Source organism: Xenopus laevis, chromosome 1L (genome assembly GCF_017654675.1).
Source record: "Xenopus laevis strain J_2021 chromosome 1L, Xenopus_laevis_v10.1, whole genome shotgun sequence".
Classification (NCBI taxonomy): Eukaryota; Metazoa; Chordata; class Amphibia; order Anura; family Pipidae; genus Xenopus; species Xenopus laevis.
Window position 1 is genome coordinate 58,182,159 of NC_054371.1, and position 20,416 is coordinate 58,202,574.

Sequence of the window (20,416 nt, forward strand, 5' to 3'; positions counted from 1 at the left end):
CACCCTCCCTCCTCCCCCCTGGCCTACCCGTCCCGCTGGGCAAATGCCCCTAACTTGTTACTTACCCTTCTGCGCAGGTCCAGTCCAGGGAGTTCACCGACGACATCTTCTTCCACGCGATCTTCTTCCTGCTTTGAACGGCGCATGCGCAGTAGGAGCATTTCACCAGTACGATCTACTGCGCATGCGCGTGACTTTTGGCGCATGCGCAGTAGATCCGTACCGGCGAAATGATCCTACTGCGCATGCTCCAAAACGCCGTTCACAGCAGGAAGAAGATCGCGTGGAAGAAGATGTCATCGGTGAACTCCCTGGACTGGACCTGCGCAGAAGGGTAAGTAACAAGTTAGGGGCATTTGCCCAGCGGGACGGGTAGGCCAGGGGGGAGGAGGGAGGGTGGGCAACAAACGGGAGGGGGGGTGGGGGGTTTGCGCCGACTAGGTTTCCTTCCCCTTTAAATATGTGCTCTGCAAGGGATGCAACCCCCACTCTGCCAATGCTAGACACAACTTGCACCCAATTTGTGTCAAAACACAATAACAATTGTGTCCATTTTGATGCACTGGAGTTTGTTGATCAAATTACATTGGAAAAGAATGCTGCATTAGGAGGAATTGCTTCATTCGCTCAGAGGCTTTGTTTAATCAACTGTGCTTTTAGAGTTGTGTTAGTAGAGGGTAATGCCTAGAAACATGGCTTTGTTGATACCATGGCATTTCCTTTGACTACTCCAATTGTAGTTTGATATTGTGTTTAATTTATGGCCCTTCAGAGAAAGTTACATTTCTAGTGTATCAGGCTGCTTTCAGATGCCATAGAAATTAACAGAACAATATAAAATGTAGGTTTTATTTACATTTTGTTGCTGTGTGTACTGGACTGTGGACAATTAGCTTAAACTACTAACTCATGTTTTGCATTGGAAAAACTATTTTATTTAATATGGTACCCCTTAGAAATGACCATTAGCTAACTGATTTGTAGACAGATCCAGTTTGTTCAAAGCAAATGCCAGTTAAAATTAATGGGAAAATGTAATAGTGTACAAAATTGTTTACTAGGCTTATAAACTAGTTTGTAACATGCAAGCCACCGGATCATTGATTTATAAAGTGCTCTTCTAAGCACTGCGTGGTTTTCTAGCACTAACATTAAAATATACAGTAAGTAGCTGTAATAAAAGGAACATACTATAATAGATATGTACCAGATATCCTTACATTTACATAAAGCTGGGAAAGCAGATTTTAGGTACTTAAATCCATGAAGCTCTCCATCTAGCCATCATAACCATTGTATTTGTATGTTTTATGTGTCATAGGTGAGCAGCATACCACAAAATTAATCATTTTCGTGGGAATTATGCCTCTTTTTACTATTCATTTGCTTAGCTTTGTCAAATTTGAAGATAGGCGTCATGCGTTAGGTCACATTGTCACCAGATAATGGTGGTCATACTGTTGTGTGTGTGTTGCCTACAGTAAAATCTGGTCCCAACATACTTTCCACCTCCATGACTGATGCCATTGTGCTCTAACATGTTAACTTCTATTTACCACTTTAGGACTACAGTATTGTGCTCAGGGCAGCCAAAAGGAGGGAATATTAGAGGTGAAAACATGTGAAAAATGAGCCAAAATGTGTACAGGTATTGGACCTGTTCTCCAGAATGTTCAGGACCGGAGGTTTTCCGTAGAACAGATCTTTCTGTAACTTGAAACGTCATACCTTACATCTAATAGAAAATGATTTAAAGATTAAATAAACCCAATAGGCTGGTTTTGCTTCCAATAAGGATTAAGTATATCTGAGTTTGGATCAAGTACAATGTACTATATTATTATTACAGAGATAAAATGGAGTCTATGGGAGCCAGCCTTCCCGTAATTTTGAGATTTATGGATAACAGGTTTCCAGATAATGGATCCCAAACATGTATTAGATTCAGTTCCTGCCAGGGCACTATTTCCAAGGAGTTTGTATGCTCTCCCTGTGTTTGACTGGGTTTCCTCTGGGTACTATCATTTGCTTCCACACACTCAACATACATGCAGGTTAACGGGTTTCTAATAAAACTGACTATTGTGTATATGTAAATGTGAGAGTGACTGAGATGGTAAGGCTCATTGGGGCATGGATAGAGGTGAATGATGTATATTCTCTGTAAGGCACTGCAGAATATGCTTGTGCAATATAAATAAGGGATACTGTAATAATTTACTGAAAAAATTCCAAAGCAGTCTTCAAGAAGCAAGAAAAGGCAGTTGGTATAATCCAATATTCATGCAGTCAGTCCTGCCAGGCACCCAGTGCTCACTGAATAAGACATCACCATTGCTACAAGCAGGACTGAAACTAGATATAGGCAAATGGCTTGAGTGCAACAGTGGGAAAAGAAAGGACCTCTTTTACATGCCTTTGCCTAGCTTTGGCCTGTCTGAATCTCAGGGTTGTGGTGAATGAGTTGAATGTGCATGCTTGCACACAACCGGGGGTTGTATGTGTGGTGGTGATGGGGGGAGCATGTTGAGGTGGGCATTTGCCTTGAGGACCACCTTGGAAATGCATCCAGTGAGAGACAAAAAAGGAAAACACAAGGCACTTGGTGGAGACATATTGCTGTCCATCAGTAACCTGACATTCCTCATAGCATGGAGAATTAAGTCATGAGTGCCCAGTTCGATGTGGAAACCTTCTCTACACCATTCCTTTTCCTTTTTTGTGTCTCATTTCCCTTTCTTTTCTGTTGTCCCGTTCCTTCTTTCCACTTTCTGTTTCTTTTACATGTGCAGTCTCTGTGCTCTGCTTTCACTTACTATTTCTCTATAACCATTGCACGATAAAACCTCTTGAATTCTGTGTGACCACTCATTTGCAGAGACCACATGGTAAATTGATTAAACAGCAGTTATATTGCAGTAATGATGAGTGTGAGTGGACTAGAGACTTTCAGGTAACCCCGTGAAAGGGTACATTGCCTAGAATTACAGCTGAAAACTTGCAGCAGTCTTACTTGGTTAATACAATGGTGATGTATGGCTGAGCTGATTTGGTGAGCATCTTGTTAGCACCCATATTATAAAATAAGAATTTGTCACATGTTACTGCAGTTTGGCAAACCTAGGTGGTTATTTATTAAAATCCAAATGTTAAAATCTTGAAAAATCCAAGTTTTTTCACTATAAAATTCAAATTTATAGAGGAAAAAAACCTTTTTCGAGCTTTATTATACCCCTGCAAAAAGCCTGAATCTGAAAATCTGTCATCTCAGACCTGTCAAAGTCCTGTATGAGTAAATGGAAGAAGCACCTATCTCAATTTGAAGTTTTCGTGGTCTGAGTTGGGTCTAGCCCAAAAATCCGACCTTTTCAGGGTTTTTGGGCAAAAACTCGAACGCAATTCGGGAAAACAAAATTCAAGACATTCTGTTTTTGCGCTCCAAATAAATCGAGGTTTTTTTATCAATAAATAAGCTAAAATCGGGCACGGGAGTTAGGTTTTTTTATTAAAATAGATAAATTCAGATTTTAGTAAATAAATCACCTTTTATTATATATGGGGGTTAAATGAAGAATGTAACATCAATTATTTCTTAATAAAATAAACAAAGTAAACAAATGTACTCAGTTTTATGCAAAAAAGTGTTTATTTATTTTAGTTTTCAACAACAAATTACCCATATAAGAAATAACGGAGTAAATTATACGCCTGCTGTAAGCACTGGGAAAGTGTGATCTGTTCTCAGTTACTTTCTCTATAATCATTGCATGATAAAACTGCTTGAATCCTGTGTGACCACTTATTTGCAGAGACCATATGGCAAATTGATTAAACTGCAAATTACAAATACAGACATTTTTAGGGACTCCCCCTTCGTCAATGTGTACGGTAATTTCTCTGTATTGTGTATTTCGCTGGAGGGAACCCATTTTTTATTGCCAAGCCACATGCCTTCAATATTGGTGAGTGAATTATATGATTTATATAACCTATGCCATCAGAGAGGGTACACTACCAGTGCACTAGAGAGAGACTGAGAGAGTATTTTAAAAAGCACTTGCATCTTGGGTCTGGATGCATTCTGCACCTAAAAAAATGTGGAGTGCAGCACCACCTGCTAAACTGAGCATATGAATTAGGTAAAAGTTAGAGAATGAGTAAGTGGCTGTAGGGGGAAGACTACATGCCCCCCACATCTGCTCCCCCACATTGCAGTCATTTGTAAATGAAGATTGAAAAACTGAAGCATTACAAAATTAATTTTATTAAAAAGAAATGCTCATTATTCATCTTATAATGATTTGCTATGTCAAAACGCTCTCATTTATTACTTATAATAAAGTAGTTAAAAGCCATGGCTTCAATTCACAATTTGTTTACTTTGGACCCTTCTGAAATTGGACACACCTAAAACTTTATGAACGCAATAAAATTTCCAGAATTCTCAGACATGAGTCGTGGTGTTTATGCAGAACACAAAAGGTGTATTTATAAGTGAAAGAACCGAAAGGAAATGAACCCTATAAGGGAAGAGATGAGGAACAGTCTATTTTAATAATCAAATATTATTATGTAAAGTTTGTTATTTATGTGACACGTCTCAATGAGTAGCGAGATCTTCAAAGCAAGCCTGTAAAAGGTTATTTTTATCAAAATGATCATATGTTTAATAATTTATAATGTTTTCACACTGCAGATTAATAGTTACATTGTGTAGGACCTGTTTGAAAAATTAATCTGCCCTACAGATGTTTTGATGTGGTCCTCATCCAACAGGTCTCATACTCTTGCTGCGTGATTGATTGGCTCTGTTTGAGGTGGCCCAATCAGCAAAAAGCTGGTCATACATGTGGATATACATTTATTTGAAAAGGTTGCAAAATAGGCAGATCTCCACATATCTGGTCAGCTTTAGACTGAAAAAACTACACAGTGATCCACTGGATGGCAAACAAAATTCCTAGCAGGCTAGATGCCAAAGAGAAATCCTAGCCAAATAAGACCAAACATATTATTGTACATCTGCCACAGAACTGATGGTTAAAGGAATTGTACCATCTAAGAATTAAATTGTTTTAAAGTAATGAAAATACAATGTTCTGTTGCCCTGCACTGGTACAATGGGTGTGTTTGCTTCAGAAAGTCTACAATAGTTTATTTAATCAAGCTGTCATGGGGCAGCCATTCAAGCACAGGGCACATAGTAGATAAAAGATACACTATGTAGTATCCCATTGTATACTACAGAGCTTATCTGTTATCTGCTGTGTAACCTGTGCCTGTTCTCCTATTTCTGCTTTGAATGGCTGCCTGGTGGCTACAGAGCAGCTTTTTTATATATAAATTGATTTACATATAATTATTTATATAAACTATAGTAGTGTTTCTAAAGCAAATACACCAAGTGTACCAGTGCAGGGCAACAGTACATTCTATTTTCATTACTTAAAAATGCTTTCATTTTTGTGGTATTACTGTTCCTTTAATAAAGCACAAAGCCCTGAAATACCCTTTTGCCCCAGGACAATCTTTCAGGATTATGTAAAATGGTTTTGCCTGGAGAAATAAACCTGTGAAAAAGAATTTATTCAATAAGGGCCAAAGGCACTTTCCAAATCCAAACATCTAAACAGATAATTAACTGTCTGTAAGTGATGAAAAGCAACTGCTGGGTGGTACTCTGTAATATATATATGGTTGCCAAATATTCTAGGATTGAATGTAACCAACAGACCATTTCCTGTTTCATCGGACGGAGCAATATTTCAGTGCAGAACGCCAACATTTTCAGCATTGGAGCAGAACGTGCCATAGCTGTTTATTTTGATGTCTAATTTTGTGGTGGCAAAATCTGTTTTACAGCTGTATTAGTGAATACTTGTACTTCCAAAGAGTGAAGCTGAGGTGAACTATTGCAACTATTCAGTGTTGAAATGTCTACCCCACTGAGTAAACACTTTTAGGTGAGTTGGCTGGAGCACCGAGACCTCTGGAAGAACTAATTTGTGACTTAGTTACAGTAAAGTGACCTAATCCTTTCTGAAACCTGCAAGGAGAAAGGTATTAATATTAAGAGCATTTTTGACTGTACCTATAATTTATTCTCAAGTGCCAGAAGGCTGTCACATTAGAATGTTGACAGGGAAAGGGTTAAAAGTAGGGATGCACCAAATCCACTATTTTGGATTTGGCTGAACCTCCGAAGCCTTCACAAAACATTCGGCCAAATACCGAACAAAATCCTAATTTGCATATGCAAATTAGGGGTGGGAAGGGGAAAAAATGTACTTCCTTGTTTGAGACAAAAAGTCGTGTGATTTCCCATCCGCCCCTAATTTGCATATGCAAATTAGGGCTTTGATTAGGTTCGGCCGGCCAGAAGGATTCGACCGAATAACATTTTCACATAATTACCCATTTTATTATACTGATATGGTTTATGTCACATTAGACATTAAGATTTTAATTATTTATACAGTCTATAAGTTCAGTAGGTCCCTTTACTTCTATTCTCATCCACTAGCGTTCCAAGTAACATTATAGGAAGGGCAATGTTTATAACTGTAAGTGGAAAACAAACATACATTTTTCTATGGCACTTTTTCTACACCACCTCAGTGTGTAAAAACCAGCAAAGTTATAAAACTTATAAGCAGCTGTGAGCCCTTTATTAAAAAAATATTGATTAAAAAAGGAAAGTCGTGTAGAACCTGGCTTAGCTACAGTAGTTAGCTGCATTGATTCTTAAAAAGTTTTAATACTTATGATGAATGACCACACAAGTTGTAGTAGTTTCTTGCCATATATATGAATGAAGTTTACAAAGCCCACTAAAGTGCATGACTTTGGTGTAAATTCCAGTGTAAGCAAGAGCTTCTATGATAGAATTAGTGCCATATTATAAATATGGTCTCATATTTATAATATGGCACTAATTTATCCATAAACATCTCAGGATGTCCAACCCTCTCTGCAAAGCAGCCATTCCCTCTCGCTAATCTAAGTAGGTTTCAAAATGGTTTTCATTTCTTCTCTGAGTTTCCCTGGAACTGCACATTGCAAACAAGTTCTCACACATACTTCTTCAACTGGGTCTTCTGATTTTTTAATGCCAAACCACATATACGTTTTCTCAACCTGATAACAAATGAATCCAACAGATATGAGGCAACAAAGAACAATATAAGCAACAACCATTTGTCAACCCATAACTGATTCTTTAATAAAAAATCTGTATGGAGGTAGTGCAAAATCCCTACACTTAACTCCCCTCACACTGCACTTTCCCAGAGTGGAGCATTTTAGTTGTCAACCTGGAAAGCTTCAATACCACAACTACTGCAGACAGTTCCAAGACACCTTGTGAGTCACCATAAGGAGACTGGCACTGAAGAGCAAGCTAGAAATCTCAAGAATATAGGCAGAGTAGGAGCCAAGTAAGACCCCATTGCCATTATGGGCTGTAGGTCCCCTTTGAAGAAATGTAGGCTCATTAAAGCTAATTGGTAGAGAGGAGGTCTGTCTAGAAATGCCTTGGATAACCAATGCTCCATGAGAAAGCATGACTGAAAGAACAGCCAATTGTAAATATACTTAGAGCAGAAGGAAAGTCAAAATTACTTGGAATGGCAAAGATAGGCACCCCATGTGATTGTTTGATTCACTTATCTGATACCCAGGGCTGGTGTTCCTGTTAGCACAAAACTGGTCTGTGATTTTCCTCAGTGAACAGAATGGAGCAATCCTCTTCTTCTGCTTCTTTCTTAAAAATCCCGGGGCCAACACATGCGCAGTTGAGAGAAAAACCTATCTTTTTTGTTAAAGTTCAGCTTTTTACTCAACTGTGCATGTGCATCCACATGAAGAAAGAAGAAGCAGAAGAAGAGAATCACTCCGTGGAGCTGATTGGGAGTACCCTGTGAAGCATTTTAGCTGTCAACCTGGAAAGCATCAATACCACAACTACTGCAGACAGTTCCAAGCCACCTTGTGAGTCACCATAAGAAGGCTGGCACTGAAAAGCAAGCTAGAAAACTCAAGAATATAGACAGAGTAGGAGCCAAGTAAGACCCCATTGCCATTATGGGCTGTAGGAAAGAAGAAGCAGAAGAAGAGAATCACTCCGTTGAGCTGACTGGGAGAACCCTGGCCGAGGGCAGTTTTCAGCTGATAGGAGGTCTGGGGTATGAGGTAAGTAAATACGATCAATGGGGGAGGGGGTGCCTAACTTTTGGCACCCCCCTGCGAGTGTTGCGCTTCATTTTTCTTTAAAGGGGCTAGTAGCTACACTGAAAGTCTGTAAAATAAGTTACTATAAGAAAAACTCCAAAGAGCGAGGATTTCTTCTTAAAGTATACATTTTTTTAAAGAAGCTCTCTGACATGTACAGAGACTTTAGGGGACTCAAGGGCAGTACATGGTGAAAAGTACAAGTACAAAGTACAAGTACTTTCTACCATAGTTACATAGTAACTAACTAACTATGTAACTATGGTGAAAAGTACAATTTTCCGATGCTAATTGTGATATTTTTTAGCCACAACGCAGGTTTTTTGGTCAGAATTCCAGCATGCATGCTAAATTGTAAATCTTGTAATCATGCCTATTAACACAACCCAGGAAATACTATTATGTTCAAACTGGTGGAAATTGTGTCAAATTCACTAGAACAAGCTGGCCAGGCCCATTCCTATTTCCACAAGTTGTCATTAGTGCCTTTTGTGTCATCAACTTGTCATTCATTTAAGCACTTTGCACTTATACAGTAAAGTGCAACTTTTGTGCGAACATGCTGCAAAGCACCAATATCCAATATGTTTCTACGATTAAAATTATAGTTTGGTTTAGGTTTGTCCCGTGCCAAGAGGGGAGCACTAGAAAGTGCAAAATAGTCAGCACGGCCTCCTGGCTTTTTTATTAATTGTGGTGCAAATTTTTTTGGTGGCCACTATCCACAGGTATATACTTTCAGCTTACAAGATGAAACAGCACCACTCCTTCATAAAATAAAAATGCTTTATTGGAACCCTTTAAGGCATTACCCAAACGTTGCTGTAATGCCCTAAAGGGTTCCAATAAAGGCATTTTTATTTTATGAAGGAGTGGTGCTGTTTCATCTCGTAAGCAGGGGAGCACTACCCAAGGGATATACTACTGTCAGCAGTGTTACAGGTAAAGGCCACAAGCTACTCAATGAAAATATATAAATGGTCTGAAATAAAAAAGTTAGTGGCTAAATTCTTATATGAATGTCACACTAATAAAACTAACAGTGAGTGATGTGCTTAGGTACACACACATATATATCCTATATAATAAAGTTCAAGTGTCTCTGCGTCCAGTCCCTGTGTCCGTGGGATTGCGCTACTGCGCATGTGCCCCACGGACATCTACCCAGATGAGAAAGAAACAGCATACAGAGCCTTTTAAAGCGCATGTGCCCCATGGACCTCTAGCGCCCGTTAATTTAACGGGCTTAATGTCTAGTATATATATATATATTTAAAAAAAAAATCACAACAGTGATAAACAGTGGTAAATCACAAGGTAGCAGGTTTAGTGATTGGATGAAATGATGATAAATACCTAGCAAACAAACTGCATGGTGGCTGGAAAAATTAAAAAATTCAAACAAGCATAACGTTTCTCTTTCAGCTGGAAAATTCATACATAGCTAGAATATAAATATGTCTTTTGAGAGCTAACCCCAAAGTACTATAGAGTTCTTTACCATAGATAATAAGAGCCATTGTGTTTTAACAACCTCAGATATGCATGACAAATTAATTTATTAAAAGTACTGTGGCACAAAATGTAATCTATTTTTTGCATCTTTTATGAAGTGCAATAGATGTGGTTTTACAAGCAAATTGTATGATCCAGTGCTTACACATGGGGTTGGATTATAAAATATTTGAACTATGGCGAAGAAAGAAATGTTTAAGTGGCTAAAAGATTCAGTGTGTGAAAGCATTGTGTTGTAGTAATGTGGATCTGTGTAACTGGCAAGGAGTGTTGGTTTATTGGAGACTTGCATGTGACACTTAAGTGAAGTATATTGTCGAGCCATCTGGAGTGTACAAAATATAGCACTGTTCTGCAAGAAATCAAATGATGCTCAAAACAGCTATAAATAACTGAATGGTATTTTTGGATAAATGTTCCTTCTGTTATCTCATGCCAATTCATAGAAAACGCAGCAGTGCAGATTATAAGTTAAATGTTGATTGATAGTAGTGGCCAGTCAAGGTGGAGTATTTTGTGTGATGCAATAAACACCAGCATCTCTAATGTATAAAATATGCCCTGCCAGTCTCTCCTGTAACCTTAAAGCTGAGGTCCAAGAATAGACCTTCATGAAAAACAAAACAGTACAATGCCAAGAGTGCAACTGGACTAAAAAACAGAGCCTTATTTAGGACAAACACCAAAATATATCTACATGGAACTTGTCTATAATGAGAAGAACAAATGGATCAATATAAACAGCAACATTTTAAAAAAACACTATCATACAACACAAGTTTATTTGTATTATGTGCCAGTAGATAGCCCTTATATGGAAAAACGGCCCCCGCAGCTTTTAGGAGGCACTGTAACCCCACACAAACTATATATATATATATATATATATATATATATATATATATGTAGGGATGTGAAAATTTAGACACCCTTACACATTATTGACAGGCACATCCCTAGTAATATGGATGCCTAAATGGGTCCTAATGGGGACCTTGTGCTTATGTAACCCCTGTAGTTCTCACAGTGTACGCTAGATGAGTATAAAGGTCTTGGCAACCATGTGGTCTGGGTCCATTACTTTAGCCCAACCAAGCAGGCTGGAAGGGAATGGGTAGTGTGATCCTAGGAGCATTGGCCCTAGTAAATAGATTAGCATACTCTGTCATAGATCACTCATGGGGGTAAATTTATCAAAGAGTGAAGTTCCGCCACTAGAGTGAAATTCCGCAGCTCTCAGTTCATTTCTAAGGGATTTTGAAAGGCGTATTTATCAATGGGTGAAAGTGAAAGTTCACCCTTTGATAAATACGCCTTTAAAAATCCCATAGAAATGAATGGGGAGTGGCGGCATTTCACTCTAGTGGCGGAACCACTATTACCTTCACTCTTTGATATATATACCCCTAGGAGTTGTTAGATAGCTTTGGTAGACAGGTAGCATAGGATTTGGAGTTTAGAGACAGGGACACCAAGGTTTAGGACAAAACGCAGATTTATTAAGCACTGGGCATTCCCAACAAAAAGGCAACAATAAAATGTTCAGGTTACAGTGCAAATACACTGCAAAACATTCAGGGTTTTCCCGCCTCTGGTCGCAAACCATCAAGGGAAACTCTCACCCTCTTGCACTTTGAAGTATTTGGGCTTCACAATCAGCCCTGCTGGCTTACCCTCCTGGGATTCAGACTCACTAGCCTCTGCCAGTCCTTTCCTCTTTCTTTCCCCACAAGGGATTTAGGCTCCAACCTCTGGAACTCTCTTGCTGGCAGCAAAGCTCCTTCTGCCCAGCTCTGTCTCTCACAGCCCCTCACTTCCCTCCACTCTAGGAGGTGTTTGGAGAGCCCTAAACTCACCCAGCCCTTTTACATTGTCAGGTAGATCCTCTCTCAGCTGCCACTTAATTACCTGGCTGAGAGGGAATATTAACCCTTCCTGAGCTGAGTATCGCTCTGCAAAACCTATCTTGCAGTTTGAATGTACTCTTTTCCATGTACTTTCCTGCAAGACAGTGGTGTTTTCCAAACACCCTGTCACAATATATATATATATATATATAATTCCAGTTTTTTCCCATAGACTTCAATTGAGTTTTCACATGATGTAAGTTTTTCTGTATTGAGTTGCATCTAAAATTGAATCTTGTCTAAAGGGTTTTCTAAGTGAATTGCATCTGGACCAAAATGTCTTAATGCCCTTAGTATATTGTGGATGCAGAGTGCAGAGGACTGTATGGATATTGTTTCATTGCACCTCTGTCTAATGGTTTAAAAATTAGTGGTGTATGCCATTGTAAATCAAATAAAATATTTTCAAAAAAAAATTTTGGATTCGGCCGAACACCCGAATCCATCATGAAAGATTCGGACCGAATCCTAATTTGCATATGCAAATTAGTGTTCGGAAGGGGAAAAAAATTACTTCCTTGTTTTGTGACGTGATTTCCATCCCCATCCCTAATTTGCAAATGCAAATTAGGATTCGGTTCGGCAGGACAGAAGGATTCGGCCGAATCGGAATCCTGCTGAAAAAAAAGCCGAATCCTGGCCGAATCCCTAATACAGTGTGTGTGTGTGTGTGTGTAATACTATTGTGGGCTATATTAGACAAAAAGGGTTAATGTCCAGCTAAAGCAATAGAGCATGGATTACATTTTATTATAATACTGAAAGGAGAATTCACCCGTAGTTTAAAAACCCCTCCCCCCCTACCCTGCATGGGCAGTTGGAGTAAATTTCCGAGACCGGAAATTTACTCCAACTGCGCATGTGCAGAAAATGCCTACACGAAGAAGATGGTTGTCGTGAACTCCGAGGCCAGAATCTGCACAGAGGGGTAAGTAAAAAATTAGGGGCATTTGCCCGGGGGGCAGGTAGGCTGGGGGGAGGAGGGAGGGGGGTCTACCCAGGGTAGGGGGGAAGGTTTTTTTTTATTAAGGGTTGAATTCTCCATTAAGGCAGGGTCTTCGCTAAGTGGAAGTAAGGCAGGTAGGGTGTAGAGGAACTGTAAATCCCATAGGCTTTTTGACATGAGCTCATTCAGTTGAGCTTATGAAGAAAAGGTGCATAAACACTATCTGCACTTCCAGAAATAAATTTAAATTGTTTTTAACACAGGCATACATGAATCCACAGATTGAAAGTTACCCATTCTTCACGTCTCAGAATCCAGCACTTCACAAAGGAACAAGGTGAGGAATTGGCTCCCTCTTTAAAACTATAGGGAGTGGGGATCTGGTCCCTGCAAATCGAAATTCGAATTTTCAAGTTTTTTTGTCAAAACTCAAAATTTCAAGTTTAAAACCACCAACTCAAATTCGAAATTCTAATTCTAATTTGAATCCAAGATTTATCATCCTCTTACCCTGGAAGTAACTCAAATTCAATAGGTCTCCACCTAAAACCTGCAGAGTTCATGTAGAAGTCAGAGGTCCGCTGACCTATTTGAAGAAGTTAATAGCCTTTCTGACATTCGAGTTTTTTTCCAGAGGAAAACTCAATTCGAATTGCATTTGAATTCGATTAGAGTTTTTGGGTCGGTATCATTCATTCGAATTTTAGACATTAAATAAAATAACATTCGAGTTTTGAGGTCATTCGAGTTCATTTGAGGTAATAAAAACTCTTAGGGGGGTTATTTACTCAACTCTGGCCAGGCTTTTTGGGGCAAAACTCAAATTTTTTTGAGATTTATTACATCAATCCACCATCTCAGACCTGCCGAGGTTGTGTATAAGTCAATGGCAGAGGGTCCCTATACTTTTTTGATGTTTCTGTGGTCTGTGCTGGAATTAGCCAGAAAATCTGACAATTTCAGGCTTTTCGGTCAAAAATACTAAAAATTTGGGCTTTAAGGAAAAAAAAAATCAAGCGATTCGGGAAAAAAAGATTAAATCTAGCTTTTTTTAATAATAAATAAGTAAAATCGGATGTGGGAGTTTGGTCTTGGTTTTTTAATTTATATAATTATATCAATTCGGATTTTAGTAAATAACCCCCTAGCACTTGACCTTTGATAATAACCCCCATAAGGTATCCTTTCCCCCCTCAATTCCAGTGAATTGGACACACTCAGAGGACACATTCAGATTTGTGAATAATCCTTTGCTCAGTGTTCTAACTTTCAAGTAAGAAGGAATTTTTTACATGAATCATTTTTTGTGCTTAAACTGCTAAATTCTTATTATGCTTTCAAAAACTTTAAAAAGAAAACTTGCATGTACGATATTTATTAAACCCAAAAAATTTGAAAAGCTCACGTAGATCATGTAAAAGATAATGGGAGCTGTCTATGGCAAATTTAAAGCATTTTTTCAATGAGAATTTTTGTATTTTTGACCACGTTGAGAATGATAACTACAGTAAAAATTAGAGGTATTCAAATTTAGTTTCACAACTTTTTTAAATCGAATTGTTTATATTCGGATTTAATAAATAAAGCAAACTTTCAAGTTGTTAAAAATGAGACTTCGAATTTTAAATTATGAACGCCTCCAGATTACACACTGCAATGTGACTGCCACTCAATCCATCTCCAGAGTTGTATATATTATTTTCATGGTTTATTGTTGAGTCAAACAGATACATACCCTTACAAAGAACATTTTGAAGTTTCAGTATAAAGGTGTTGAGAGTGTTTTAGCATAAAACACTAGACCATTAAGAGTGATAACATACTGCACTGAAAAAAAAATGCTTCATGTACAACCCTTTGTTTATGTATGTTGTAATCCCTAATTATATTCTTCAGAAAATCCTGCCTATCTGTGGCACAACATGGCTAAGTCTAAGCAGAAGTATGTCAGGATAGGTCAGCAAAAACATAAATAGACAATAATATAAAGACAAAATCCAACAAAATATAAGATGGTGCAAAATGTTAGTTAGTTAGTTAGTTAAAATAAAAATGTCCTTTTTTTGCTTTTTTCATAGGCTGGTTACCATTTGGAATCAAGGTGGACTTTTGGGGTAAAGCGCATGCTTCTTTATAAGGATTTTCACTTTTCCTTGCTCATCTTAGTCAAAGTGTCACGTTTGGTATCCAAAAACCCAGAACAAACCATAATGTCCCGGGTACATGGCTCACGCTTCTGCCTATAACAGTCGCTTTTCATGTCGGGAGGAGCCCTTTGCTACTTGGATGCTGCCAGGTCTTAAATTGAGAAGACCATGGCAAGGGTTCAGGCAAGGAAAAGGAACCAGAACATATGACAGTATGAACGGGGTAAGAGTAAGTGTGTTGTGGAATGGCCTGAGGTCAATAACCACCAATCAGTCAATAGTGCAATACAGAATCGGAATCCAGAAGATTAGTCCATAAAGGGCAAAGGTCGGTTCAGGCAGTGATAAAGCGGTGGTCAAGGACAGGCAGAGGTGAAGGAACAAAGAATCACACCCATGAACGTTAAATATTTGAATTTTGCACCAAGAGCAATGATGTCAGAAGTGGGTGCCAAACAAAATGACATGCGTGCCAAAACCAACAGGACACGTGCACCAACTCTTAGGGAACAGGCTGAAGGTGTCCCCTCGAAGAGAGCAGCGGGAGTCCCTGTTGCTCCACTAGACCACCAGGTACCATTACAGAAAGTTTGAATCTGAATAGTTATTGTCTTTTTTCAGTAGTGTTATAATGTTTTCTTTAGTAAATAAAGGAAAACTAAACCCTAAAAATGAATATGGCTAGAAATGCCAAATTGTATATACTGAACTTATTGAACAAGCCTAAAGGTTCAGGCCTTCAAATTTGTCACAGGAGTTTCTCATCTTGGATTTTATTAGGAGTGTCTGTGACTCACACGTGCTCGGTGTGCGCTGAGCAGCTGTTGAGAAGCTAAGCTTAGGCGTCATCACAATTCATCGAGCAGAAAACGATTTTTCTGTCATATGAGCTGATGCTACAGGGTTGATTATTACATTTTGAACCTAATTGTCCTGGTTTCTGAGCTGCCATGTACCAGTGATGTTTTACTAGTATTGTGACATTATGGGGCACATTTACTTAGGGTATTATTTACTCGAATATTGAAGTCAAAGGATTTACCGCATTTCCTTCGTTCGTACGATCAAAGGAAAAATCGTTCGATCAAACGATTAAATCCTTCGAATCGAACGATTTTCCTTCGATCAAAAAAAGCTAGGAAAGCCTATGGGGACCTTCCCCATAGGCTAACATTGATTTTCAGTAGGTTTTAGTTGGCGAAATAGGGGTCGAAGTTTTTTTTAAAGAGACAGTACTTCGACTATCGAATAGTCGAACGATTTTTAGTTCGAATCGTTCGATTCAAAATCGTAGTCGAAGGTTGAAGTAGCCAATTCGATGGTCGAAGTAGCCAAAAAAATACTTCGAAACTCGAAGTATTTTTTATTCTATTCCTTCACTCACGCTAAGTAAATGTGCCCCTAAATTTTGAGTAGTCTGTATATTTTGAGTCATTCCCTAAGCTGAGTAACTGACAGCAGTACAGACAGAGCACATGCAGTGAATTAGCAGAAAAGATGAGGGAACGTCTTCAGAAGCACAGTTCTTTACTGCTGAAGGGCTGTGGTTGCCCAAACATAATTTACAACATTTATGCCGTACTTCTTTAGATAAGCTTTAGTTCTCCTTTAAATGTATTAAAAGGCTACATGTTATACTACCATAGTAAAAAAACAGAGCTTAAAAGGTCCAGAGCACTAAAATGAACTTGGCATTTTTTAATATACTGTGTATGCCATGTGCTTATTGCATCCAGACATTTATAGGAGCAACATTCAATGTCTGTGCAGGAAGATCGTCAGATTTACACCAGCACAGCCTTTTTATAACAGATTTATGGAACAATTGTTTAAATGATGTTTCTGTTAGCATTCCATGCACTTATAATTTGGAATGTTCTAAACATAGACTAAAATCATAATATTTGAAGCAGAACTCAAAACTTGCACTGTCTCTTTTTTGACACAGAACTGTAATTAATTACATTATCAGTAGAAATACTCAAGAAATTGCAGAGCAGACCCTGGAACTGTACAATATAGCAAACAAATGTCTGAGCATGCAGCTAATAAATATATAACAATGTACTTGTTTTGAAAATTATGTTTATAATTTTCCAGCAACCACCGGGAAAATTGGTCATTAACCGAATAAAGATAAAAGTGGGACGCAGTGTTTTGATTAAAACCATGGAAGCATTATTACGGTTTATCTGAACCTGTTGTGGATGTGGTTTGCTGTTCGCTAACATGCTATAGTTTTTTAAAAATATCCAAACACTTAAAAATCCTCTTGTTGAAGGGCTAATTACTAATTATTTCCAGTTCATACCACATGTATATATTTATATGGAAACTAGTGTTCCCTTGCTTTTTAGAAATTAGTTCTGCATGGTCGTAATAGATTTTGGTTAAAAACAGTGCTTCAAAAAGTGCTTTAAAGGAAAACTATACCGCCCCGAACAATGTAGGTCTCTATAAAAAGATATTGAATAAAACAGCTCATATGTAAAACCCTGTTCATGTAAATAAACCATTTTCATAATTATATACTTTTTTTAGTAGTATGTGCCATTGGGTAATCCTAAATAGAAAATTGCCATTTTAAAAAATAAGGGCCACCCCCTGGGATCCTAGGATTCACAGTGCACACAAACAAACCATACATGTTAGGTCACATGAGCCAATGAACAGACAAAGTTCTGTCTTTTGCTTCCACATGTCTTCCTGTTACAGTTAGAGCTGTAGTATTCCTCTCAGCACAGAGACCATTATGAAATGGTGGTTCAAGGCAAGAGATGTAAAAGGGCAATCTGTTGCTTAAATATTCATTTTGGGGGTAAAGTTTTTCTTTAATGACTCCACTTGTAGATGCAAACAAGGCAACGTATTGGGCCTTGCTGGACCCTTTATCGAGCTTAGGCCTAGGATTTTCTGATATATATTATATGACCTGTGGCTTGTGGTCTTTCCACTGTTTAGCACCCTACCCACAAAAATGGATTCATTGCATCTACAGATTTCCATACTCTAGTGCACGGTATCAACAGGCCAGTCCTGTCCTTTCCACCTGCCAAAGGACAGATGGCAACCCACATTAATACATCATGTCTGTGTGTTGCAGTGTATACATGTTGGGCAGGAGGGAAAGGCACGTATATATATCACCCAAATCCTACCCCTCCATATAGAGGCCCGTTGTGGCCTTCAGCAATCACCACTCCCTAAATTGCATGTATTGATGGGTAGGGGGTCAGATGGGCTATGCACTGTCTGCGTGTGGCAGTTGTGTATGCATGTTGGCCATGAGGGGGAGACAATTGCATGTTTGGATGGGTAGGGGTGGGAGGGGCTTATAGATATTGGGGATATACCAAAGTATATACCAAAGTATATCCCCAATCCCTTCCCTCTTTAATGCTGTCTTTATTAGACAGCACTGTATTCACTGGGGTGGCCGCAGTTATCTGTTATAGAATCAAATAATGGCTTACTCTTATTTCTGCCTCTTTGGGGCATTCAAGTCATTTTTGGGGGGAGGGGGGAGGGCGTAAACAAATATTTCTTTGTATTCTCCCACCCACTTCAACCCCCAGTATAATGATCTTACTTTTTTCTAAGAGAATGAGGCACAGGCAATAAAGAGGGAAAGTTGGGGTTCAGTCTACAGAACTCTTTTTTTCTGTATTTTTTAAAATGAACTGCTGATTTCAGGAAGAGGTAGGAGGAAGCAGTGCGGTCAAGATCAAATACAGAAGTAATTGGTCCATTGAGTTCATCTTTATTTAAAAGAACAGGAAAACACAATATGTTTATATAACAAATTATTGCAAAATATAATTGACATTTAAGGCGTGGTATCACTTTCTTCCGCTATTAATTATTAATGATGCTAAAATGTAAATTAATTTATATAATGCAAAGTATGGATATTGTGAAAATATTGCAGTTTCGGGGGGAACTAAATTAGAATCAAGTTGTGTTACAGTATGTATATTCAAAATGCTGAGGAAATAGTTGACCCTTTGTTAATTTCTTTCTAAATAATTCTGTCCATATTTTAGACATTTGTTCTTAAATTATAGTTCTTGGAAATGCTATTCTCCCCCTTCCCATCACCACATTTATCAAAGAGACTATGTTTAACTTAAAAAAGACGAACAATCAAACACTGGATATATATATTCTCTTCCCATTAATTCCTCTAATTATCTGGAAAACATCAGAATGGGTTGTGCTAAATCACAAAAAAGACACTTTTACAAGGAAACTCATGCCTTGGGATCTGGTTCTAGAAAGAAATCCGGGAAACACTGGTCTCCTGTGGATTCATGGGTTTGTACAGAATTTCTGGAGGATTAAATAACTCTCATCCGTACCTTAGATGTCAGGATACTGTTTGAAGTTGAGAGCCACGGGGTTAATCTTGTATTATTCAAACAGTGTTGTCAAACATCCACGAAAATATCCAATAAATCAAGTGAATCTGCCCTGAAAATATTTAATACCTGTTAAATACACTTTATAAATGTGAGTATTCCCCAGCCCACTGTTTTATGTGACTTCTATATAACAGTAATTGCTTTGCACTGTGGTTTCCCAAAACTGTGCTAAGCTAATAAAGAAAAGTGCATTGCTTCACATAAAAACAGAATGGAAATAGACAAAAGAGGAAGAATTCACAGCAACATCTGAAAATTGTAAAATATCGAGTTGGATTTTCCTTTGTGGTGTCAGGACCATGGCATTCTCAGCTAGAACTTGTATCGTTCAAAAACCCCCAAAGACAGGGGATGTTTCTAGAACTATAAATTCAGCACATAGTATTTTGCAACTTTTACAGTGTTCAGTAAAAGCCCAAATCAATGACATAATACTCTAAGCAAATCTGAAATGTATTTAGTCCTCTTATCTTCCAAGCCTGGAAACCATTACAGAAGAGACAGTTTGAGGGTAGGGCAGAGGGGGCATTTCTCCAGGGCAGGGTCCCTTGGGGGGCATGAAGGTACTGAAGTTAATTGTAACATATTTACAGTGTATACATCAAGGATGTCCAGGCTGCTGGTTTTCAATTGTTCTTAAACTATTGCACCATGCATCAGCCTGACAGCCTATGTAGAAGTAGAGTTTGTTATCATGAGACCTCAGTATTGTCTGACAATTGCTTGTATTATATAGTATTCTACTTTTATATCTGACGATTCAGCTCTTAACGTTTGTAATGAAGACGATAGTCACAGGAGTAGGGATGCACCGAATCTACTATTTTTTATTCGGCCGAACCCCAAAATCCTGCTGAAAAAGTCCAAATCCTGGTACGTTGATTCGTAGGATCGGATCTTTGCATCTATGGCCAGCTTAAGAGATACTTCTTTTTACAATGTATGGTTACTTTAACAGGTATGCACAGACGTTGCTAACAGCTCCAGCCATTACTATGATGTATGCCAATATCTTGCTTCTAAGATGATCTCCTTCTCAGTATATTTTCTCTGCAACAAATCTATGTAGGCTGCTTTTAAACAGTTTGTTGATCGTATTACAAGCCTAAACCTTGTTAACATAAGTGGATAAAAAAAGTTCTTTATTCCTTACTTTATCCTAGATATCAGACCTCTTGTCTGAACAGGCAAGCATAACCCATGTATCATGCGGATTTTCCAAATGCTGAGCTCTAAAGTGATACTTCTGAT